This window comes from Columba livia, chromosome 2 (assembly GCF_036013475.1).
Source record: "Columba livia isolate bColLiv1 breed racing homer chromosome 2, bColLiv1.pat.W.v2, whole genome shotgun sequence".
NCBI classification, from domain to species: Eukaryota; Metazoa; Chordata; class Aves; order Columbiformes; family Columbidae; genus Columba; species Columba livia.
The window spans coordinates 68573058-68599009 of NC_088603.1; the positions used below are offsets into that span (position 1 = coordinate 68573058).

General features: G+C 44.2%; 1 protein-coding gene across 10 annotated transcripts in view; it reads right to left on the reverse strand.

Annotated features, from left to right (window-relative positions):
• ATXN1 (ataxin 1) overlaps nucleotides 1–25952 on the reverse strand; it is a 358291-nt gene that overhangs the window by 67431 nt on the left and 264908 nt on the right. The gene's annotated exons all lie outside the window — the stretch shown is intronic.

A 25952-nucleotide genomic window follows, 5' to 3' on the forward strand; every position in this document is an offset into this window, starting at 1 on the left:
CCCCTCAAGTCTTATGTAATGAGAAGTGACAGGACAGTTGTCCACAAAGGTCTGTTTTACGTCAGGACCAGGACCAGAACTGGGTCTGGCCCTGCCCTGACTGCAGCATCCCGAAGAAGCTGTAGTTTGTTTCATCAAGCAAGTTGTTACTCTTGCTGTCACTTCCAAACATCTCCCACTGCAAGCTCTGCAGGCACAGTAACCATATGGGCCACCACTTCCCTGCTGTGCCACGTCCCAGAGCCGACGGTGCCCCAGGCCTCAGTATGCAACTCTCGACAGCTGGGGTGACACCAGAGGACTTGTCCTGTCGCTCTTCAGTGTGCAAACGCCACATTGAGACTCTCATGCACAGCCTGCTCCCGGACGTGCAAGGAACCACCACCTCCCTGCTCACAGGACCCCCAGCAGGCTGCAACCCAGCCCACTTCGCGGCCCATGCCAGGGTAGGCTGATTCCCGCACCTGCTCCAGAGGCACGTTGAAAACGGGTTTTTAATCTCTGCAGACTAGCAGTTGCTCCCTCCACCCAACAGGGCGCAACCAGAGGGAAACCTGACCTGGTGCAGCAGCCAAAGCCATCACTCTCCATCAGCGTATGGAGGAGACGCTCCTTCTGCTCTTCCTCATGCCACATCTCGGTGACCCTACCTCATGGTGCACATGGGAAGGGGAGCCGGGTACAAAGAGTATGTACCACGCTCCCTCTGCTCGCTGCAACAGGATTTGTCTCGTGCAGTTGCCCTGCCCTTCCCGCAGCGTGAGTGACCTGCCAGAAGCATAAAGGGGCTATAGGGATGGTTCAGAGCAAGGGTGTCAAACTCATTTTCGCCGGGGGCCACATCAGCCTCGTGGTTGCCTTCAAAGGGCTGAATGTAATTTTAGGGCTGTATAGATGTAGGACTAATTACACTGAATGCAACAGTGCGGCTGATGTGGGCCCCCAGTGAAAATGAGTTTGACACCCCTGGTTTAGGGAAGAGAGGCTGGTCTTTCCTTGGTACAAGAAGAAATATGGTGATTGTGTGAGGGCTGTGCATGGGAGGATGTCTGCCCAAGCATAGAGTGGGGGATCCATCTCACTGCCAGGGATGTCTTCACCCCTTACTTCAGTTTGGACCCATGGCTACAGCTCTTACACTTTGCAGGGACTCCAGTGCAGCATCAAATACTCTACTGCCTTATCAAATAACCACTTTATGGGCGTGCATACATGCCAGGGCAAAGCAACAAGTGCTGCAGATTGCCCACCTCACTCAGGAGGAGGTGGCTAAGATGGCAGCCAGCGGCTCTGCCCTGCTTGTCTCTGCCACGGAGAGCCAGGTCGCTCCTCCCCACACACAGCTCTGCAGCCTCCAGCACAGCTCTGCCTGGAAAGACCAGCTGAGGAGGCAGCAGTCCCCACTCTGGTGACTTTTGGGGGAGGCAGCTGCACTCTGGATTCATGTAGGAAGGCTGGAGAGCAGCCACCTACCTGCACCCTGCTCCTACCACAGCTGCCCTGGGTACTGGGAGCTGGCCGGAAATTACAACACTTTGTTTTTCTTTGACATTCCTAAACCGAGCTAAAAAAACCCCAAAAGCAGAGCTGTAGGAAGAAGCAGGGAAGGACAATGCATATTTATTTGTCTTAAATTATGTTTGGGAGAGCATTAGGCACAAGCAGCCATTACTCATCAGAGCAGGTTTCTGCTGTGTTTCAAAGCGCAGCAATACACTTCATTAAGAGCATTAGCCGGACACTGGCAGGAGATGGGTTTCTGCTGTGCCTCCTCTCCAACCCTGTTTGGATTTCATCAAAACATTTTCCTCGCATTGCTTTGGTTATCTCTTGGAAGAAGAAATATTTTTTTTAGCACACAGGGCAGCATGATACTTTAGGACCTAAGGTGAAAGCCTCTACCCAAAACAAATGTGCTTCTGCTGTGAAACTCTTTGCTGCTGAATACTCAGATGAAGCACGCAAGACCAAACGTGTGCATTCCTCCTCAGCCCCACATCAGAGAAAACACATATCGGTGGTGGGACGTGCTAATGCAAACTAGTGTGCCCTGCGTCTCGGTAGCGCACCAGGGAGCAGGAGACCGCAGGCTCAGAGAGGCAGGTCCTGGTGCTGATAAATTTGTCTGGGAGGCAGCAGGACTCCAAAATAGTGTTGCACATTATTCCCAAATGGTCTCCGTCCATGAAAAGTCTGCACACTACACGAGAAAACCAACAAATGTCTCTACGAGTGTCCCATTAACCTGGTTGTTACTGGGAGAATGCACAGCTCCTTAGAGACCAGGCTGATGCCAAGAGCCCTGATACAGGGCTGTGCCATTGAAAGTGAGAAGACAGCACTTGGGAACTTCTGGTTTGATTCACTTCAGGGAAGGTGCTCTCCAGTGAGGTTTGGGATGGAAACAGGGATGCATTTCACACGCAGAGAAGTGGCAAGGCTTTGGGAAGAAGCGCTGATGCCTGCAACTGAAACAAATGCAGCTACAAACTGGCAAGACTGATTTGAAAGCCTCAACACCTAAAACACAGACAACTAAGCACACCCTCTCAGGTGCTTCTGCCAGCACTGCTGCCCTGGCTTCTCACGCCACAGGCTTGTGTTGCTCAACCCCGCGACCGAAACACCTGTGTTTGGTGCTGCAGTATCCTGTCACATAGGGACAGCCGCGAGAAATGCTCTGTTTGCGGGGAGACTGAGAAGCATCACTCCTCTTCTCCCTGGTGCCCGTTGGGAACAGCAGAGAGCTGCCGACAGAACAAGGACATCGTTCTCGACAAGGGTATTCCCAAGGGTGCGTGCGAAAAATCGCAGGCGTGACCCTATTTTCCCTGCACCTTAATACCCCAAAAACATGCAGAGCAGCCACTTCGAAGGGGCTAATCCACCCACTGCAGTATTTCTGGTAATGACTCACAAAATCCCACACAATTCTGATACCATTTTCTTGATAAAATCAGCTGCCAAAATGAAACTATACATTTGGTGCTTGAAAAAAAAAAAGGGGGGGGGGGTAGACAAAACCCTACTAGTTGTTATTAGAAGCGAAGCTGTGGAACACAAAACCAACAGCATGCAGTGCGAGAACAAAGCTGATGGCTGCACACAGATGCTCTGCAGAAAACACGGGTTTGAGAGAGAGGGCTCTGCAGCCTGCCACCAAGGATTTGCCGTCTTGTATGTTGCGACTTACACAGATGTTCGCATAATTTCTTGCACATGGACAGCAAAAGGAGCATTCATTTCAAGAATGACGTGATTGTCTGTGTAGTAAGGATAAGAAGGAAAAACTTTCAACATGTATCCAGTGATACAGCTCAATGAGAAGCCAAACTATTCCCAAATGCACACAAAGGACTTCTCATGAAGTCAATGACAAAATACAGATGAGATTTCACAGCATTCTTCCTTTCTCTCATTTAAAAACCCAAATTAAATTACACTCAAGCACCTTGTGACGAGATTCAGGAGAACAAAATGTACCGTAGCATCACAGTGTTCACTCACCACCACAAAATATTACCTAAACTTGCTCTGAAATATGTTTCAACTATTTACAGAGAAGCCAGGGGGAAAAAGAAAAAAAAAAAAAAAAAAAAGATATTTGCTGGGCTGTGCTTTATTCTTTTGGCAGACTTCATTTGAGAGCAGCCAAACTCCTTTCTGCTTCTGTAAGGCAAACTATCGTAATAACTGAGCACTGGGTGTGCTGAGGTCACAGGAAGAGAGTACTTAAGCTTGTGCTTAAATTCGGGACAGCCTTGTACTAGGTGCCTTGTCCAAAACCCACTGAACTCCTGCTTAAGCCCTGCCTTAAGGAGAGATGCTGCCTACCTACTGCCTTACGGAGAGATGCTTCCCTCTGGTTGCTCTTGAGCAGCTCCTGCGGGACCCCAGCCCAAAGCCCACTGCAGGTTAGCGGCTGATGCTTCATCATGCAGGATCACGGCATGGGAAATGAAAACACCCAGCGCTTCTTTTGGGTGCCCAGCACCCTGCAAGACGGAGCTGTCACACAGCACTGATAACTGGGAAGGGATGCTGGAGCAAATCCACCCTTGTGACAAGTAAAGCATATACAGAAATTTTTATTTGGTCCATTTTCACACCAGAAAAGATAACCAATTTGTGTTCAAATAGCTGGCTGGATAGAACATTCAGTATGCGAAGGCCAATGCCAAAAAAATCTAATTAATTTGATTTATCTTTATTTGATTTTTTTTTTTTTTTTAATTTAACCTACTGAATGAATTCCTGAAAGAAAACTTAGATGAGGAAAAAAACAAGTAAGGTCATTTCAGAGGTACTTCCCAGCAACACTTAGAAAAGCATACATGTCTCTCCTATACAAAACAGACTGTGCAAAGGGCTCTGAAAGTTCATTTGCAGATTGTCCTCCCCAGAATCGCATTATTATCACCAGAAACCCCAAGTATGCTCCCACCTTCCTTCTCAGCTGGGCAAAACAACACGTCTTAAGAGCTGCCATTGGTTCAGTGAACAAAAAGGCTGTGAAACTGCACCGTCAGCTGCTTGTAACACGTCTCCCTCCCCTGTATATTGCTCTGATGAGCTGAGCACCCAGAGCACAAGAACTCTTCATCACCTCCTCGTCCTGATGCTTCCAAACCAAAGAGTAGCAACAAAAAAAAAAACAAGAGGCCAAAAGGAAGTCACTCTGGAAAGTTGAGCAGCACCAAACAAAGCTGCTAACCTTCCTTTGGCAAGGTGAAAGATTTGTATAACACTTTTTCCTCCTACTAAATGTATTTACTCTTAAAAATCGATTTCCTCTGTCACTTTTTATTGCTGCACGTTGCTCAGTGGTTCTGAGAAACTGCATGGAAAATCACAATGTTACGCTTGTTAAATTGACCCTACAGGGCCATACCACCAGTGCACACAGCATCCCAAGAGGCAGGCCTGCCAAAGTCATGTTGTGCATATCATCACTAAACCCAAGACAAAATGCAAATTTGGCTGTATCATAGCTGATTTGCATAGCTTTCCATTGGTTTTGTACAACCTTTTTACAAAATGCCAATTTACTTCACTTTCCTACAGCTTATTAGCAGTGTGAGGTACTTACAGCTTTTATGCAAGGTAGATTTAGTAGTTAAAACATTAAAAGACATAATTAAATGCCTTTTGGAAATGAAACACAGCTTTCAATGTGGTGACATAAGGCACAGGACTTTGACTGGGACACTGAAGTGTTAATGCCCCTTTGCAAAGGTGCAGACCCCTCTCTCACATGCTCGAGAGCTGCACAGCTTTTTCTGTTTTTTATCTGATCTGCAAAAGCAGAAATATTTGCTTGCAAACTATGAAGGGCCTGAATCCAGTTACTGAGTACACATTTCACTCACACTGATATCAGAATGGATGGCTGCCAGTTTAGTGCCTTGGCTGGCGTTCAAACATCCTGATTGCTGAGCCTCCTTGGATTTGGAGTTCGTGATTTGAAAAAAAAATAAATCCCGGAACATGAAACAAAAAACCCTCCACAAACATTTCTGGGATGTTACTGGGCTAATTTTCCCCTTCTTTTGCAAGCTCAGTCTCTGGAAGCGAACATGTACAAGTAGCACTCTCTGTCATCACAAGCAGCTAGGGAGTTTGGACTTTATCTCCAAAGCTACGACACAACGAACATTAGATCTTTCCCAGCCAAGCAATTTTCACACGTGTACCAGGGGCCAGCCCTCATTCAAGTCAGCAACAGAGGAAAAGATCTGTTTACACTTCCATATCTTAACTTGGGGGAAAGAAAGAAAAAAAAGAGAGAAAGAAAAGCTTGAAATGTTCTGAGACTTACGTGACAGCTGGGTTAACAGGGAACAGAAAGGCTGTTTGCCTTACACAAACCTATTTTTTTCCTTCTTTTTTCCTCACTGCTTACTACCAAAACCCACCAGGTTGAAAGGCAAGCCAAGAGCTCCTGGAAGCCTCCCTGCTCCCCAACATCTTCCCCCCGCGCGTGTTGGTGGAGGAGGCGGGCGCGCTGTGCCAGCCCCGCTTTCCTGGCACGGCAGCAGACGCCGTGGATCAGGGCACTCAGATGATTCAATAGAACCTGACAGGTGTTTGTTAACAGGCCCTACAATACATTTAGAAAGGGCTGCCTGGAATTGTAAAGTGGTTTATTATGACAGTTTAATAAGCCTGGTGCAGACAGTTCAGTGCATTCTTTTCTGAGGCTGTGAGTGCAAGTGACCAAAATCTGAACTGTATGGCACTATACATATAACCCATAACTAAGCCAATTAAAGGCAAACTCATCCATACAGTATCTGTACAACTGGATCTCATCCTGTCGGGTCAGTCTGGGAACCTCTTTGCTCCTTGCAGGACCAGTCCTCCATGTATTTACCACAATTCATGGAAATCAGGTGTATCTGTTCAGTGATAACTGCTTGGGCTAATTATCAGAAATGCAATTTATGGTAATCTGCCTGAGGGGAGGGGAGCATAAAATTAACTTGGCACATTTATTTAACTTTTTATAGTATTATTGTTATTTAAAATTTATGATAGCATTGTGCCCAGAGGCCCCTGTCAGGATCAGGATCCCACTGTGCTCGGCATCCCACATATGTGTGAATGTCCGCCCAAAATAATTTTGAGGCAAAGGTCCCATCCCTGCAAACTGTTTACACAAGTGCTTGCCCCAAAGACTGGGAGCAAGGCCGTGGAAATCAAATGTGCATCAGTCTTGCTGAAGTGAAGCAGGTGCATTAAGCCACCACATCCTATCATGCACTGGCAGCCCACACCAAAAAGACTCCTATTTTACAAGAAAGTGACAGTTGAGTCACTTTTGTTTTTACCATTAAACACATAGACACAAACATCCCCTCCTATCTTCTGCTGCCTTTTCTTGCTTCTACATTATAAACAGGACCATCATCAAGTGAATGAAAAAAATCATGTGAAAAGACAGAAGATATTTGTCAGCTAGCTGTTCCACCTGCCTTCATTTCTGGACATAGAAAAGTCAACCCTGAAAGGTCACCTTTTGGATGATCACATCCACACATCATCCTTGAATAAGTTGTTCTTTTTTTTTACATCCAAGTATGCTTAACCTCATTAAAAACTGTACCGGTCAGACAATATTACCAATATTATAATATTAATCAATATGCTATCATTATTTTAACTGAAATGGATTAAAATATCTTACAATATTTAACCAGAAGTAGGGAAAATGGGAGCTTTTCTGAGTAAGTGCCTTAAAATTAAACTCTTCAGAGTACTGGCTGTACTGATATGAGGTACACCAAAGAGTGAAGAAAGAATTGCTGGGAAAGGGAACGGTCCTTCCATAAATTATTAGAAGACCATCAGGATCAGGAGAACATTAGGATTAGATTACTGTCTCTTCCTCTGTTTCTTTGATGGTGTTTTAGAAACCAGCAATCCATACTGTATGGTCTTTGTGTTTGCTGGGGCTAAAGGGCACCACACGAAAGTCAAAGTGGTCTAACTTTCAAGAAGCTTCAGAGGCTACTCAGCTCAGGGGCAGGAGAGATGTTAGCAACACACTCCACTCCCCAATCTTCCCCACATCACAAAAAGAACCAATATTAGCCCATACAAGCAGAGAAAAAAAATGGAAACATCAGAAAAATATTCACCTGAGTGGGTTTTCCTAATAACCTCATTTTAGTACAGCATTTCAGAGGGGTGAAGGCAAACTCACCTTTAATGCTGCTCCTCCACAGCTTATTTGTCTCTCTGGACCTAAACACCACAAAGACCCTGGAGCAGATTTAAACCCCAAACTCACACACTGGTGTGGCAGGTGGAGTAAGGACTTTTCCAGAACAGTAGGGTTTTATTTCAAAAGATAAGTTTGGTGAATGTGTCTCCTGCTGTGCTTCTGTTTTCCTCTGCTTCTCCTTCTGCTGCAGTTTGCTGGAGCTGTTTCAAGGTCCCATTAAAAATGCCAAGCCTTTGACACGCAACTGCAACCTTGCAGCACAAAGCGAAACGGAGGCAGATGAAAGAAAAAGAAACCATCACTTAGCCACACACAAATTCTGAATACTTTGCATATCACGGACTAACACGGACTGGCAGCCCACACCAAAAAGACTTCTGTTTGGGAAGAAAGTGACATTTGAGTCACTTTTGTTTTTATCATTTGACATGAAAACATCAAACATCACCTCCTGCCTAAATGCCTCCTTTTCTTGCTTCTATCTTACAAACAGGACACATGTTTCTGTGGTCCTTTACAGCGCTGCCTGTTGACTCAGCACCGTGACACCTTTTGGTGCGTGCAGAACATCCCATAACTGATGGAGGGTGTAAGATGCCACCGATGGCTCTCCTGAGCTGTCATTCTGACAGGATGCTGTACCACTCTGGTCTGGAATGCCAGAAAGGTACATAAGGAACATGCCTATGAAATGTTTCTGCTGCCAGCAAAAAGCACCAGCTTTGCTTGCTGCCACCCATCCCCCTTTCACACTAGCATTTTCTGCTGAAGAAGAGGCACCTGAGCTCTGCCGGCTTTTGCCCTGTGGGCCAGGCTTTGCCCATGCTAGTCCCATGGATGAGACACCTTTGGTTAGATTATGCAGCAAGATGAACTTCTTGGAAGAGGGAATTTAGTCCTTTTAACCTTTTACTCCTCTCTTTTTAAATCCCAAAATAATAATAACAAAAAAACATCCATTCTTTGACAACAGGCCTTTATCAGGCCTAAAAAGATAAATAAATAAAATCAAACTAACCTGCTTACTTCAAAGTCATACTCTCATAATTTCAGCTGGCACATCATGAACAAAATGGTCTAGAACTAACCTCAAACAGTCATCTGGAGAAAAACAACATATTTTCCCATGTCATCACCACTATAGCACATACTAACCACAACTATTCAGCCTGTCAATTTTCTGTTTATATTATGATAACTTTACCTAAAAGCATTTTGTGGTTCAAAAACAGCAAGTGCAATGCCAAAGAAACATTTGCTGAACTGACAAGCATGGCAGCGCTGGTGTGAGGAATACGCTTTCTCCAGAACAGGAAAGCACAGTAAAAAGAGATTCACTGGGGACAACGCACTTTTCAGAAACTCCTCAAAACACTGCTTCATGTTGGCTTAATCCCACAGTCTAATCATGGTAGCTTGTGAAGAAGGAGGCTTAGTTTGGTCCTAGGGTAGTGAATTTTCCACAAAAATCTCCAAGAACGGTGATGAATGGGAAAAGGACATGTGAATCTTTTTTACTTGCAATAGCCCCTCCACTTCCACGCATAGGAAAGTTTTTCACATCCATTGAGCATTTAAGAGAGGTAAAAAATTAGAGATCCATGGGAATCTGGACAGGGACCACATGAGAGGCACAAAAGCAACGCATTATAAAATAAGTTTAGCAAATACACTTCTAGTCTTGCAATCCCCATGATTCAGAAGGAACCAAGCATTATACAGCCTTCAGTGACTTTCCCCATTTGAGGCAGGAGAAAGGCAAACCACTCATTAATGAAGCACTGTGGTTCAAATTTTATACTAAAAACCTCTCAACTTTGACAGTCATACACCCACACTCAGTCTTCAAAAATGTTCTCATGCTACAACACTGCCTGTGCCACCACTCCAGAAGCAAAGCAGAAGTCACTGCATCACTCCGCAGTGATCCAGGGCAAGGAGAGGATGGTCGTGACTGCAAGAACTTCAGCTGCACGCTCAGGTGTTGACTGCAAACCAAGCAAAAAAAACTAAACTAAATGAAAACAAACAAAAAGCCTTGAGAAACCTATGAAAACACTCTGCAACCTATGGTATTACTCTCTCTCCTTTACACTGATTTGCCCAAAGTCGGGCCACAGTGGTGCCATGCAGGCTCCCACAATAAATTAATTGGCAGCTTTGCTTTTGTGGGCTGCAAGAGCAGCCTGAGCCACTTTGCCTTTGTCTATACCTTTCCTGTCTCTCTCCTCAGTAGCACTGTGATGTCCTAAGGTGCAGCTCAGACACACATAGTCAGCTTTACTCCTGAGGATGAAGGGAAATGCATTTCCCCTTCTTCGTTTTTGTGGGAGACACGCTGTAGGTGAGACGCTCTCCCTGAGAACAGCCAATTTCAATACTAGAGGGACTCTAAACGAGCTTCCTTTAAAGGGCTGCTCTGAAGCCAGGCATTGCTCCCCGCTCCTCACTTTTTTAGGAATTAGGAAGGATGTGTGTTCCTATGTGTTCTCTACAGACTGAACTTCTGCCTGGAAGGAAGATGGAAAAGAAAGGGGCCAAGATGAGGAAAAATGGGTAGGAGCCCTGCAACAGAGCTTGCATTTATTTCAAAAGTGAGAGGTTATCCGACTGTGGTGCCACACACCCAAGACTTAGAGTCTGAGACGCAAGTTTGACCACATCTTCCATGATCTCAGGGTGAGTGCGAGACAGACGGCATCCAGCTCTCACAAATACACAGCTGCGCTCCTCCACTGCTCTGAAAGCGATTTATGTCAGCGAATGTCCCGCTGCTAACGCGCAGTGAGCTCCCACTCCAGATGCCAAAGCCGTACTCTGCACAAAGCCGGGACTGTGTGGTGCCCAGGCACAGCTTGCTATTAGCTGTATTTTCCCCCCATCTCATGGAAGCTTTAATGGAGCCACTAGGAGAAAAACAGAAGCACTGCAAGTTGTGTGCAACCACCCAATAAACTAACCTCCTTTTTTTTTTCTTAATGCAAGTATTGCAACTCAGCAGTTCTACTACAGGATTCCAGAAAGCATGAGACATTCTTAACTTAGCAAGAACAACTGCATACTATGTCAACTACTGAAAATCTCAGTGTACAGCAGAAAATGTTTTGAGTCAACAGACTGCAAAGCAAGGCTACTGGATTTTTGTTTAATTTTACAGCATGTTTGACGTTTTCAAGATGAGACCTAAGAAGATGTAGTATCACATTTGAAATCTTCTCTGCTTGAATCTTTCATTATTTTCAGACTGTGCAATATGCTTTAGTTTGATTTTATTTTTAATATAAAAAACATGTTTCACAGTTGAGGTTTTATCATGTGCATAGCACTTAAACTTGCACCTAACTTCAAATCAGTGAAGCTGATTGAAATGAAAGGAATAAAGGGATGTTAAAAAGATAAGTGTGCCCTGAAGTGTTGTCCTGACCAGGAATTAGACTTAAGTATGAGTTTAGGTGTCTCTAAAATAGGTCTTGTCTAATAGTAAGCACAGATCACAACATACCTTGTGTATCCAATGGTAGCAAGAGCTATGTGTCTTGAGGACAAAACCTGAGCAGAAAAAAAAATGGAAGCCTCTGGGCATAAGATGTGATTGTTTTATAGGAAGGAAGATTATCACATAAAGGCCAAGGATAAAGCTGAAACTCAAAAGGAATATGAGTCAGGGAAGTTGTTCCAGATGGCAGAGCCATGTGGGATGTGACTCCACCATCTACTGTGGAAATAAAAAGGAAGAAATGAAAACTTAGTGTTGAGAGAATGTATAGGACTGACAGGAAAACAAGACAGAACTGAGATTAGTAGAAGGAAATTAAAGGCAGAGTGACGAAATGAAGCCTCCAGAAATTCTGAAGTGCAGCAACACCACTTCAATCAGATAGTACAAAAAAGGCTCAGTCACTTTGCTTCAGATAAAACTAAACATCTCAAAGTTTCAGACAATCCTTCTCCTTTGGTCAAGACATGGGGTTTGACATATGTGGACAGCTTCTCAGGCGCATCTCACAGCGTGTACTGAAGGAACAGATGATTCACAGTAGCCCATTACTGCTGCTTTTACCCCTTCTGATATGACCAACATCAGAAATGATTAAGACAGAGTTATGTCAGACGCTGGCTTGGGCAGCTTAATACTAATGGGAAATTTTTGAAAGTGAAAATTAGGCTGAATATAAGACTTATTAAAAACTCCTTAAATGAAGTAGAGGAAGACATGAGGTCTGAACACTAGGAACTTAATAGGGCAAAACACTTGAAAATGCATTGCAGGGAACTGTCCTGTCTTATGAGGAGAACAGACATGGTGTCTACTATATAAACGGGTCTTCTGTACGTCTTAACTTCAATGCAAACAGGAGGTACATAAAAATAATTTTAAAAAATAATTTAAAAGTACAAGGTAACAGACAAAGATTTTAAACTATTCTAGTCAAATTCTCTTTGATTCAAAGATGAGCTTTTCAGCCAGAAGTTAGAGGTGATCTTCCTGGACTAGTTAGTCCCTTTACTGAACAACAGCCCAGGCTACCATCTGGCAAAATGACTGCAAAGGTCAGTTGAGTTGGGAGCCAATGTACACACTCTCCGAAATCTCCATTCTCCGCCACGCACACATACACAGGCACATTATGACCTCTTTGGTCTGCAGAGCTTTTTATTACCATTTCTGTATTCAAACACCGAGGCAAAACGGCCTTTGACTGAGGCCAACACATCTAATGCCATAATAGTAATAAGTTTGATATGAGAGATTCTTATTTAAATGACAGAGAAGTACAGATCACACATAAAAAATAATCCCTGAAAAATAACTTCAGAGACACGTCTGATCTTGACTTTCTGTACCGAAGGCCTAACCTGAAGTCTAGGAAGTCAATAAAATGACCTGGAGACTTCAAAGCTGACTTTAGGCTACAGCATTTTTCCATGACTGATGCTTTCCAGCCATCTTCCTTCGCAGTCATGGCTGCTCCATTCCAAAGCAAATGAACTTTAAACTTCCCTAAACTAACACAGCTGAAAACAACTGACCTGAAGGTAGTTCAAGAGTCTTGGTCTTCATATAATTATCTTTTTAGAAGCCACAGAGCTTGTGGTCAGCTGGCTACTTGTTTACCTGTCCCTTCTTCCCAGTAAAAAGATGCTTATTTAAATATTCTTTTTTTTTTTTTTTATTCAACTTGCAAATCTCTTATTTCTTGCAAAGTATAAACTCCCTCTTCCTAGACACAAGATGAATCTGATTGCTTTAAATTATCTTGGTTTTGGGTGCCCAAATGAGCCATCTAACTGCTGCAGCCATGTACATCAACATACCAGACACAAAGCAGTGCTAAAACCCAGGCTGCAACTCTTGCATATCTTTCACGCTTATTCTTTCAGCCTTGAGGATGTTTTCTTGGTTAGTCAACTTTAAATCTATCTATTGTGTATACAGCACTATTTAAAAACAGCACTCAAGTGTACAAGATAAACATGTGCACCCACTGAGTTACTAAACAAGAGATAATAAATTTGCGGCCCTGTGATTATTACTACTACTGTGAATCTGCCTCCAATGTACAGAGCAACACAAAACCAGAGTGCTGTGCCAAGTAAGTGAGAGGCCCTGTACAGAAAAAGGCCAGTGCTCTAGGGGCACAAACAGAGCTGGGCAAGGGAGAAATTCAGCAGTCACTGAAAACAGGGCCTACCAGGCATTAAATGCGTATAATACGGACAAAGAGAGAATTTCTTCATGAGCATGGTAAGGTTTCTTCCACTTGGGATACATGGACAGGAGCCCCAACATTACAGGGAAAAAAGGAGGGTCTCAATTTGTACTTACTGCTGAAGTAAACGTGAGTGGCATGGAAGGGAAGGAACACAAGAGCTTTGCTGAAAATGCAAGTAAAGATTCAGAGCTCCTTGTGGCATAGGAACCCAGCTCTGCACAGAAGAGGCGTGAAAACATCTCAGGAACATGAGGAAGGCGTGTTTCAAACAGCCAGAAACAAACACACCACCAGGATTTTAAATGGCAAATTGAGAGTAAGCCCTTCTAGTAACACTTCCTATTCCATGGAGAAACAGAGAGAGCAGGATTCATGCTCCACGCCTCTGCCACCCCCTCCATGTTCACCTGTCTCTGCACCATCTTCCCCGCAGCACCCTCCAACAGCCCAGCCTTGCTGGCCTGGCACCCAGGCAAGGGCTGCCATGCCCTGCTGGACGCGGCCCTGGGGCTCGCTGCTGGAGGCAAGGGCAGGGCTGGGCTGCCTCTTCCCCGACACTGTCAGCACTAACTCATGCCTCTCGCCTCCCCTGCCTGTTTAGCAACAACAAAAAATTTTAGGAATTTAACTGTCTTTGAGACTTCTACTTCCTGCTGCATTTGGTAGGAATTAGCCAAGGCGCTCCATGTTATGGAAGGAGAGGAATGGGGATGGACAAGCAGACAGACAGACATCACCAAACACACCTCACTTACTTGGAATCCAGGCTAAAAACAACCAGGCTCTGGAACAGAAATACTAATGAAAACATTTCATAATGCTTTACCAAGTAGTGATATCAGCACTATTATCTCCATTTTATGGCTGCAGCACTGACTGGTCATGACACGCCTCCAGTCCCCCATCAGATATCTTTTCCTTCTGGCTCTGCCACTATGTCTCCTGCTTGCAAGTCCATGCCCTAGCACTGGAGTCATCCCAAACCCCAAGCTGTAAGAGAGGAAAGGGCTGCAGGAGTAACACATGACTTACCTAAGCACTGGTTAGTCTCTTTGCAGGCGAGAAGGAAAGGGAAGAATTTTAAAGGTATGATAGAAACCAAGAAATGCAATTGTCCTTCCACAAGGCAACACCTGCCTCTACCAGGTTTGGTGCACCAGGAACTGCACATGCATTTCACGAAAAAGCAACGTAGGACAACACTGACTGCAGACAGCATATACCACAGAAGTGACTGCTTAAATTAAGAAACAAACCAGAATCGAACCAGAAACCCAAAGAAGTCTGAGCAATGGGGAAGGTGGGATCTGAACTCCCACTTTCTGATCAGGCAACTACTGTATCTGTATCATGACCGGAGCTAAACGCTTTGATTCAAACACCATCAGACCTTAGCTCGGACCAGCTTTTGGCTCTACCCACTCTTCTCAAACTCCAGGGGCAGCCACTCTCAGAAACCTATAATGTTTCCACTGCACTCCAAATCTAGCCATGCTTAGAATTATTTGGTTAAATCTGGATTTTACCATTTTCCTTTGTGAAAAGGTATAGTTGTCAGTATCAGTCAGTAATCATTTAAATTATTCCTTATTTATGAAAACAATACATCTTCCCTTGTCTTATCCCTTAGGTATCAAATTTTACGTATCAGAATTACTTCCTACCAAGGGAAGAAAGTTCTTATTGTAACTAAGTTGCATCTAAAAAAAATTAGAAAACAAGAAGAGAAGAATTATTTAATTTACTTTTGAATATAAGAAATTATATGAAAGAGCAGCGTGAATTGCCATTTTATTTCTCTAATTGCCTACTCCTCCTATCTCCTCCCTTCTTACTGTTTTCAGGTAAAGAGCAAGCATACAATTTCTCCCCTGCTCCACCATAAAACAGAAGGCAAGTAATGAGCCCAGCAAGACTTGACCTCTGCCGTCAGTCTCTGCCTGCTGTCAGCCTGTTTGACATCAGCGGGGTAGAAACGCCTCAGACTGGATACCACAAGCTCTCCCACACTGCTGTTATTACTCCTCTTAAGACTGATGGTCCACACAGATAATTACATTTGTAGTGACAAACACTGCCTGAGATCAAAGTTTTTGCAGTGTTTGTTTTCAGCTGCTGCATAGCTACCACTACAAGTTATCGCGTATTAACGCAATGTCTAAAAAAGTACCATGTGGTGATGTCAGGACACACCATTGCCCTAATTTTGTGACTTCCTTCCATCAAGGTGTCAAATTCTCCTTCCTGGTACACCTTTGAACTACATGAAAATAAGTCAAGCGGAAGGATGCTCTCAGAAGGAAAAGACTTTCAAGCACACAGTGATTTGATCCATGGGAATGGTTCCCCAAATGAGTGCTCCTCTCCCTCTGCTGTGAATATTATCATAGTGTTTGCTCTTATCAGGCAGGTAGGCTGGATGAGAGCCACATGTAGCATCTTCAAGGGTCAAATACTGTTTATATCAGGCACTGGTCTGACTAAGAGCCATGAGAAAGCCTCCTACAATCTCCGTTCCAATAAGACAGACAAACAACCATCAATCTGCAACTCCTCATCCCCCACACCATCTTCGCCAAAACCAAAATGGAAAGACAGAAAAATACAGAACCCAAAAGAGATGCTTTAACATGACAAATCTTTTCTATTCCAAACCACTTGGGTTTTCCAGCACAATACAAGTACCGAGACTGAACTCATGCGAGCACAATTTCAGTTTCAGCTTGCACAACCACAATCAGATAGTCTGCTTTGCTCTTTGCAATATTTTGAAGTCCTGAAGGAACGTTTAAATAGAACTGCCTTCATGGAGCTTAAACACATTATGCCATAAGCCTGAAAATACGAACTGTAACTCAATTAAGGACCATCTATTCCATTCGCCTTTCTGAAGAAGCAATCACCACTGCTTTACACTTTACATTTAGCACCGGTCTCATCAGAAAATGGGCTTTGTGTTGGCGTGGTTTCCCTCTTTGACCATGGATAAACACCATTCCCTAATGTGGCTCTAGCCCTGGCACAGCAGTCAGTCCTAAGGTCAACAAGCAGGATCAGGGTTCAAGTCTGTAATAGAAAGCACAGCTACTGTAGGTCTATGGGGGCCATGGGGTGCTGGGATGTGTCCCCTGCCATCACTGGTCCAGTGCTCTTTCACCTGCTTTTCTCCTCTTTCAATCCCAATGCAGTCTTTTTGGTGAACAAAGCTCTTCCCACTCTTACCAAAACATTGTCATGCACTTAACAGGTGCAGATCTGGGAGTGAACTGCCGTTCCCAACCTGACCAAGGAGCAATATTAAATCTGCAATTCTGATTGAGTTGTCCTGTTAAGGTATTCCTGGCAAGATCTTACTAGGTAGCTCGAGTGAAACCAGTAACTAATATTCGTGACTTAAAACTGGTGAAATACCCACATTACAGTGAAAAAATATCTATATTTTGTTTTGGTGTGTGGTTTACACAGAACAGGTTTCCTCTAGAAAATGTAGAGTACAGCTCAGTCTGAATCTAGCCTTATACGTGCTCCTGGGCTGCAGAGCCTGCACAGATCCCTTCGCAAGAACAAAACACATTCTAGTATTAGACACACTGAGACAGTGTTTACACACTGATTTGCTAACAAGCAGACCCGGGAATTCCAGAACACGAGATTTGTATTTATTACTATTTTACATTACCACAGTACGTGCCAAATTTGGGCACTTGAAATTATGAGGGCTGCTATCGCACATTCCCTTATCAGTCTTTCACACAACTGCATTAGTGAAGCATCCCGATAAGAATGCCTAAAATGTCTGCTATGTTTTAAAACAGCAAACTCTTCCTTTTCAGCTCTGACCCAGCCATTTCAGTCAACAAAGCTCCTTCTATTCTTTCAAAACACCTTCTACTCACTTAATGGCTGCAATCATACTGACTGTCTTGGAAACTGCTACTCCCAAAAATAATACAGCACAGCTATTTTTTCATGGGTAGTGGCTTGATGTGATATTTTGAGGACTACCATTTCACAATGTGGAATGAAACATGGACATCCATCTTTTTTTACAAGAGATCTAACTATCACACTCCAGGCTTCATACACAGAACATTAACGCACCTTTTAATTGAAGAAAATCAGGAAACCTTGCAACTAAAACAAACAACTTGCCAAAACCAGCATATGTTTTTGCACTTACTTTTACATTTCCAGGCTAAAATCAATGTATATATAGATAGACATGTGTGTATATATGTACACATATGCATTCATTCTCAATCGTATTTCTCAGGAAGGTGCCAGTCAGAGGAAGAACAGTCAGGAGTGTAAAAAGCCATTTCTACCGCCAGGAGCAAAAATAGTTCTAGTTGTTGGGGTTTTAAATTTTTGTTTTCTTCTAAAACCTGTCTTCTGTAAGTTCAGTCAATGTCTTTGAAACAATATTTAATAGTGAACTTACCTATATTGCAATACGTACAGCTAGAATCAAATGTTAAAACACTGAATTATGAAAGTCACCTACCTCTGCACTCATTTTCCTTCTGCAAGTATCCCACTTGGGAAGGAAGAAGAAAGGAACAGTGGAGTAGGACATGCACAGCTAATTAGCAAGGTTTCACAATCTAATTCAGGCTGCCAACCCATTTTTCTGCCAGTCCTGCACATGTAAATAGAATGAAAAGCAGAGAGTCCAAGTTTTTCACACTTTTATTCCTCAGTCCCACCCTTTCTGATTGTCCGCCTGGGTACTTCTGTCCTCTCACCACCCTCCTCTCCCTTGGAGCTCAAGACCACCACCTCCAGAACCAGGGAAGTCATTCACAAGCAACAAAACAAACAGAACAGAAGACACCTTGCAGCAAATGCTTTTCTGAGAGCAAGGCAGCTGCACGCAGTTCATTGTTCAAGATCTTCCCTAACACTCAATACCTTTAGCGCAGTCTCAGCAAGCCACCCAAGGCTGACTGATTCTTGATAGCACATACAATAAAACTTCAGGGAAGACCTGTGCTGCACAGCCACACAGCATAGACTGACGGGCTTGTGCTGAGCAGGCTCGGACATTTATAGGGCACACTGCAGGACAAGGCTGTACAGACACACTTGTTTGGCTCTCAGCAGTGTCAAGCAGCACCCTGCTCAGTTTAATCAGCATCATCAGAGAAGATGTAAGGGCAGAAGCAGGGCTAATTAGCCTGAGCAAAGCACCTTGTCAGCTTGGGAATCTCTGCACGAGGTTCAGGTGCACAAATAGGTGTGTACCCATTGCGACTGAGCCTCTCTTACTCCCTGCAGTCAGCAGGTATTTCATTATGCCCAAGAACTACTTACTGCTAGAGCAACATGTCATCTGACAGCAGAGCGGGGTGATTCCTCAGTTCTTAATGCTGCTTTTTTGAAGCAAAGAACTGCAGGGGTCTTACAGACTGATGTATGATGCTTTCTCCCATTGCATGTGCTTAGGCAGACAACAGTCTTCCTTTGCATAATCTTTTATTGAGAGAGGAGGATCCCGTTATGTTTTTCATGTATTTGATTTTTCCTCTTTCTTTGTGTAGCATTCTAAATAGTTGAAGAGAAGGAGAGGAAGAACACCGTGCTAACAATAGTTTCACTACTTCACTGTACCGTCCCCATCTCAAAATACTCTCAAGATGGAAAGACTTTATTTGGAAGAAGGAAAGAAGAAAGCTGACTGAAGAAAAGTGATAATTACATTAGTATAATAATAACAAGAAGAAAACCTTGAGCTAATGAAGACTGCCTGCTTCATCTAATTTAAGAAGAGACTTCAACCTATAATGAAAACATATAAAGCTCTGCAGCTCACTCACCCTTTGTGTGAATGTCATCAGGAGAAGTAGGACTGCTCACTAAGCCAAACCACTTCAGCTGAACTGGTTTGACTGGTCAACAAAAAGGAAGTGCTTGTACTTAAATCTCCTTGATCACCCTGCAGGCTACCCCTCAGGCTGAATAAAGATAGCTATACAAACATTTTAATGGATCCAGTAAAAGTAAAAAAGAATCTTGGTTCGCCCTGAGGATCTAACGGACATGTCCTTAACTCAGAAGTCAGTTAGGAGAACCTTCCCGCTTCAAACAGCAGCAGTGCATGACACAGACTGAATGACAAAGAGGCATTATTTTGCCTTCTTTCTCCATAAGAAGCTGATTCTTTAGCAAAATTGCTTGCGGTGCATAGTTTTACAAGAAAACAAACAACACTCCTTTCAAAAAAATGTAAAATAGATCCCAAACACGTTAACTGTGAATGTGTTAGCTCCTCCAGTGCTCTTCCTGCTTCTCCACCCAGTGTCAAACTCACTTTTACTTCATCAGAGGTTCAAGTTACCTGAGGTTTCTTTTTGAGAACTATCTGCATCAGAAATGCTAAATCAAGCTGTTAAGAAGAGAGGTTTTATCTGCCAGAGAGACAAACTGCTAGCAGCTGAAGGCGTGAAGCACAATTTGCCTGCTGCCTCCATTGTGGACATCTCTCTGTTTCAAGGAAGCCAAACCACATTTTGCCCAGCTTCTTTCAACTGGCACAGCTTTTGTAATGCTTTAGCAGGATTCTCTGCAGTCCAAATCCTGGAAGTGAGACAAAGGGAATTCATAAATCACCACCCCAATTCTGACTGAAGGTTGCCTGGCACAGAAATCCATGAAATAACCCTCCTCTCCTTATCTAATGAAACCCGCATTCCCCAAATAGATTTATTCTATTATTAGTGCAATAACTTGCACTAGTGCAATAAACTTGATTTGCCATAGTGGGGAGGGTTTTCTATTATTTAAAGAGCTGCCAGGAGAACCCATTAGAACTAAATAAAAGACTGCAGCATCTCAGGTTTCCTTAGCCTGTCTCTAGTTCTGACACCTCAACAGGGAAAGAAGCTGAGGACAATCTCAGTAACTGGCTGCTTTATCTTCTTCCTCTTGACCTTTTGCCATCAGGAGCCTCTGAAACATTCATCAGTGTCTGCAGCTGGAAATACCAATGCTGATTAACAACCAGAAACATAAAACTCACTGAGAAGGAACACTGATAGCATCAATACTGCCAGTTTGTCTAAAAGTACCTAATATCCTTCCCAAAATAAGCATCCAGGGTCAACGTGCCTGGCAGGCTGCAAACAAACCTGGAATAAATATGAATGAACTAGTGGTTCAGGATACTATTGTGCTACAAAGGGCTTGTGATCCCTTTTAACTAACCTGGCAGCCGCAGCAGCCTTTCCTTTTGAATGCACACTCCAAACAGAAAATGGAAAAAACCCCTCCCCTCTAGAAGAACTCCATTTATATTCTTTTCCTGCTGCTGCCACCAACATTATCAGCTTTGAGAGACAACGCATCTACAGGCTACTAGATCATCATAGACACAGCAAACCAGCTCACCAATGATGCTCACTAACAGAGCAGCACAACAAAGCAGCAGTAGAACAGAGGAAAGGCAGAGGAGCAGCAGGAGAAATAGTCTAATGGTCACGGGACACCTGTGTGTTGATCAGCTTCACCCCAGACACAACCTGCAAATACTAGAGCAGCTTTCACACCATGCTGTCAATTGGTGAAGGCTCCCGATGCTGCTGCTTGGTTTCACTGAAGTCTCCTGGACCAAGGAGTGCTGCAAGCGAGGACGAGAAGTTTCTCCAGCCGACACCACCAAGTTAAAAATAAAAACAATCATAAGCTACACTGTTGAACTACAGGAGATGCTTCTCCCGCATGGACCACACTGCAACTGCCCTGGTATTGTAATCATTAACAAACGCATTCACTTGCCTTGCTTGCTTCGTTAACTCACTCTAATGCACTAGTACTGCCTGGACTTCTCTAACGGCAAATCATGAAACAAAGCTGACAGCAAAAAGCTGGGACAGCAGTTGAAGTGACTGCCAAAGAGAAATCTGTTTGCTCAGGCAAAAGCTGTTCTCAGTCCAAACATGGGAGTCATAATCTTACAGCCATTTGCTTGGAAGACAAAGAAGGGAATGCAGAACAGACTGGGAAACTACAGCTTGCCACGGTAAGAGAGGAGAACAATCTTTGTGGCCAGATTTCTTTGCTCTGCAGGGTAAGTTTTACAAAGCTGACAACCGGTAGCAACATGTAGTGGCCCCAGGCATCATGCCTGCCTATCAAAGACTTGGATTTTAGCCCTGGAGAAATTACAACTTCTCAGTTCCCTGGAAGCTATATCGGTCAAGAAGAAAGCAAGAGAGTAATGAATGACCTAACTAAAAATTATTTTAATACATGGATTGCATACTGCAAGCCATAAACTTAGGGGTGCCTGGGGTGTGGGAAGTACTGGGGGAAGACAAGGAGGATGAAGACATGTTGTGTTTAACATGAACAGCATAGCCACAGATTACAACAGCAACCAACTGGGGCTGCTACAACAGCAAAGTCACCTACTGGAGTGGCAGAGGCTGGCACACCGAACGGAAAGTATGGATCCAGCAGATAAGCAATGGAGACAAAGGAGGAGGAAGCTCAGCAGTCTAGGCTGAGAAGGACAGCAGGGAAAACACAGATTACAAAGTTGTGAGTCGAGGACACAGACTGCAGGAATGCAGAGAAGAGAGAGGTAAATCCAGCAAAGCTGCACAGATGTGAATAAAAAGGCATTTCGCCCTGCAATGGTCCCCAGGTGTTTGTGGCTTATAGGCTTGTTGCTGCACAACCCTCTGCAGCACTTGAAGCCAGCCTGGCCACCATCTGCTGGGTGCCAGGGGAAAGGGACCCACCCCAGATCTTACATGCTGTCCATAGGTGCCAACGCGCTAACTGTATGGGGGATGCCCCACTGCCGAAACAGCTCAGCTGCTGCCAGCCACCCAAGGGAGGTTCACCCCATGCACACTCAGAAGACAGTGGCTTCAGGGCCTGGAGAGGGTGTGAGCCCACTTGATGTGCAGAAACCCCTACAGAAGCACAGGCACAGCAGCTCTGCTGTATTTCTGTGACGCCCATTTTAATCCAATGTTCATCAGTTAAAACAAACTGCCAAACCAAAGGCTCAGAGTTACAGTCGGAGACTTTTTTTTGAAGCGCTGAATGAGACCCAAACTGCTTCAGCTTCCTCTCCCAAATGTCAGCCTTGAGCCGTTCTTCTCTGGCCAGCGGAAGCATGTGACATGAAATAAAAGCCAGGAAATAAGACTTTCTGAATAAACATTTATTTTGTGAGAAATACTTCTGATTTTTGGCAGAGAATGTCAGAAACCTGAAGCCCTATGTATAGCATGCCTACAGAGTGCAATTTCTGTTTAATGGGAAGCTGCAGCTGTCTGTGTAGCTCTTAATGAAGAATAATGCCTGGGAATAAATTACTGCCGTTTCTGAGAGACATTTCTCAAATGACAGCAATTCTTTCCTTTTTCCCTCTCCCTATAAATACCGAGTGGCATGTACTGGGCAGTTGTTTGGAAGAATGGACACATGCAGCTCTCTGTCGGCAGCCTGGCAATTTCCGCAGAAAACTACGAAGTGGTTTAGCGTATGGATACCAAAGCGATTCAAAAGCAAAGATGTTCAGGATCATTAAGCCTGCATGTGCCAAAACCTCCCATCGCTGTTCCAAGGAGTGCACAGCTCATCACCATTTGAACAGACACCGCACATCACTTCCAACCGTGTTGCAAACCCAGCGCTGAGGCTGAAGGTGTGGGAGACAGTTGCTCACAGAAAACCGCTGTAAAAGGCACACCAACATTCAATTTTCAGTGTTGGTGTATGCCTCCTCTCCAAGGGGCTGCCGGAGGAGGCGATGCTCAGGGCAGCGAGTGTGCCCAGGCTGCTGCTGGTGGCTGAGGAAGCAGCACTGACATCAGCTCCAGGAGCTCTCACCCCAGCCCCGAGGCAGGTCCAGGTGCCAGGAAAAACAGCCGGTGGCCAGAGGAGGAAAACGAATGAGATAGGACTGGGATGAAGGGAGCAAGGAGGGCCAAGGAGCGGTGAAAGGAGGAGGCAGCTCAAAAATGGGACAGGACCGGGGCTAAGCCTTGAGGGGTCACAGTCCCCAAGACCCTCTCTGGGGTCAGCCCTTAGGGTGGCAGGTTCCCACCGAAGGCAGGCACGGAAAGCTGTCTGAGCGAGCAACAGGGATGTTCACTGTCCTGCAATCTGTAGTTTGCCCAAAATAACAGCTATAGATACGAGATCAATTGAAGGATGCTTCAGCTATTGCTAGATACTGGATTTAAATATTTATTTTCCATTTCTCACAAACTATACCAGAGGTTTTAGCATAAACACACACACAAAAAAGAAATGCCCGTGAGTGAGGAACACGAAGGGTTTATTCATTGTTCCTGTCAGAATGTGCTTGTGCGGCTAGCACTCCAAAAAAGCTGCGGCATATGTTTTCAGGATAGAAAAAAAAGCACCTCAGGACACCTAAATCCTATCAGAAAATTACAACACTGTATGCTGGAATTCACAACGTGCCCTCATGCGAGAGCAAAGGAGCCTCACCTCATTTCATTTTTACCCCTCACTCAGTGAAATAAACGTTCCTCCTTAACAAATCCTCCTGACATCCCTTTTCCTCTCTGCAAAAGAGGAATATGGACTTGATTTGTACCAGCTCTGCTATTCCAGAAATGTGCTTCATCCAAATGAGGAGAGCAGGAGAAAGGAAGCAAGAAATTTGTACTGTTTAGTAAACAAGCAGTTTCTAGGTGGATACAAGACACTGGTCCCAATTTACTGCCCCCCCCCCCCTCCTCACAGTCCCCCTTCCTCTGAAATTTGCCTGGGTGGCAGGAGGAGGAGGTGGAAGGGATGAGAACAGCTACCGCTTGCAGCGGGAAAGGTCTGACCCCTTTCCGCACATCTTAACATGACAACACCCTGCAAACACACACTGAAGGCAGAGCTCTATTCCTCAGTAAAATAATCATATGACAGTGTTTCCTTTCAGCACAAGCACAAGCACAAGCACAAGCACCTCCTCATCTTTGGTAGTCCTGTTGCCCCAAGAGGGTAAAGGAAAGAGGGGAAGGGAGCGTAGGAGCCTTGGTCAACTGCCTCCTCTTCACAGCACTGTCCTCCAAGTAGAAGCCAGGTGACAACATATGCTCTCACTGAACTTCTAAAGAGCTCTCCATCATCTAGGAATGACACCCCAAAAGAAACTGGTCCTGAATGCCAGGGTGAGAGCCATTCTCAAGAGCACTTTCTATCTGTACCTGGTGAGCAGAGCGGTGCCTTTTCTGCACAAACTCAGGCTTCATGAGTGTAATTCAGGGTTTTGGCACTGCAACAGTAGTCCACCATGCTGAACTTTTAGGAGTGCCCATTTTAAACCATTTAGGACACGGCAGAAAGTAATAATGACACCAAAAGCATCTTCAACAGATACTCCATCCCCTGTAATGGCTGATGATTGCCTCCTTCTGTCATGCAGTTTATCTGGCTGATCTGGCACACCACATACCTTAGAGGACCCTGGGAATGCTCTCCTCATTGTGAGGTGGTGGTGCTGCTGTTGCAATTAGTGGAGGTGATTGCAACATCTTGAACAAACATCTCCTGTTATCCCAACAGCTTTGCATGCTAGGACAGTTTTTCATTATTATTATTATTATTTAAGGCTGCCCTCCTTTGCTCTAGGATGTCAGTGTGCAAAGTGAGCCCTTGTGGTTTCAAGTAAGTCTTTCAGACTGTGGGAATGAGCTGATACGGCCACGTCTGCTCAGACACACAGACAGTGAGAAGCTCCAGGTCTCTGAGGCCCCTTATTCATCTTAATGAGTTACTAACTTGGCAGCTTAGTGGTATTAGTAACTAACAACTCCAAATGTCAGCTTTGTTAAGTATTTCACTGTAGATCAAAGCACGTAGGAAAGGGGAGAGATGATGAAGATTTTTCAGTGTTTTCTCTAACATCTATTTTGCATGTGGCTCTTGGGAAAGCAGCACCACTTAGACCCTGGCCCAATCTTGCTTCCCAAAGCCTGAAAGCAAAGGGAAAAACAGAGCAAGGGAGGGTATCCACCTTCCAAGGAGCTAGAAGGCATGTCCAGCAGTCAGAAAATATATTTGTATGTAACGAATGTATAGAAAGTGTAAAAACTAATTTACTCAAACTGGAAGAATCTGCAGGTGTTTTATCACTACTAACATCCCGAAGGACCACTGCATACTTTGAGCATAAGAATTCAAATACTAACTCACCTCATTTTTAAATTCCCAAGGTTCCTTCTTAAGACAAAAATCAGGATTACCTCAAACCTGGGAGGCAGCAAATTGTTTTCCTCTCTTTGTGAGGATGTTTACATTTGATCTGCACATTTTAGCCATCCCTCATGGGAACAGTTTCTTTTATTAAATGCCGCAGTTAGATCAGAGTTTTAGTTATGTGACTGTGTTTCCTTCTGAAATGTGTGCTACTCCAATTTCCATGAACACAAACCTCCAAGAGAAGCATTTGTGTTGAAAATACTCAAACTAATGAAATGAATTGATCAAAGCAACAGGAGTTTGGAATACTAGGCGCAAATAACAACATTGGT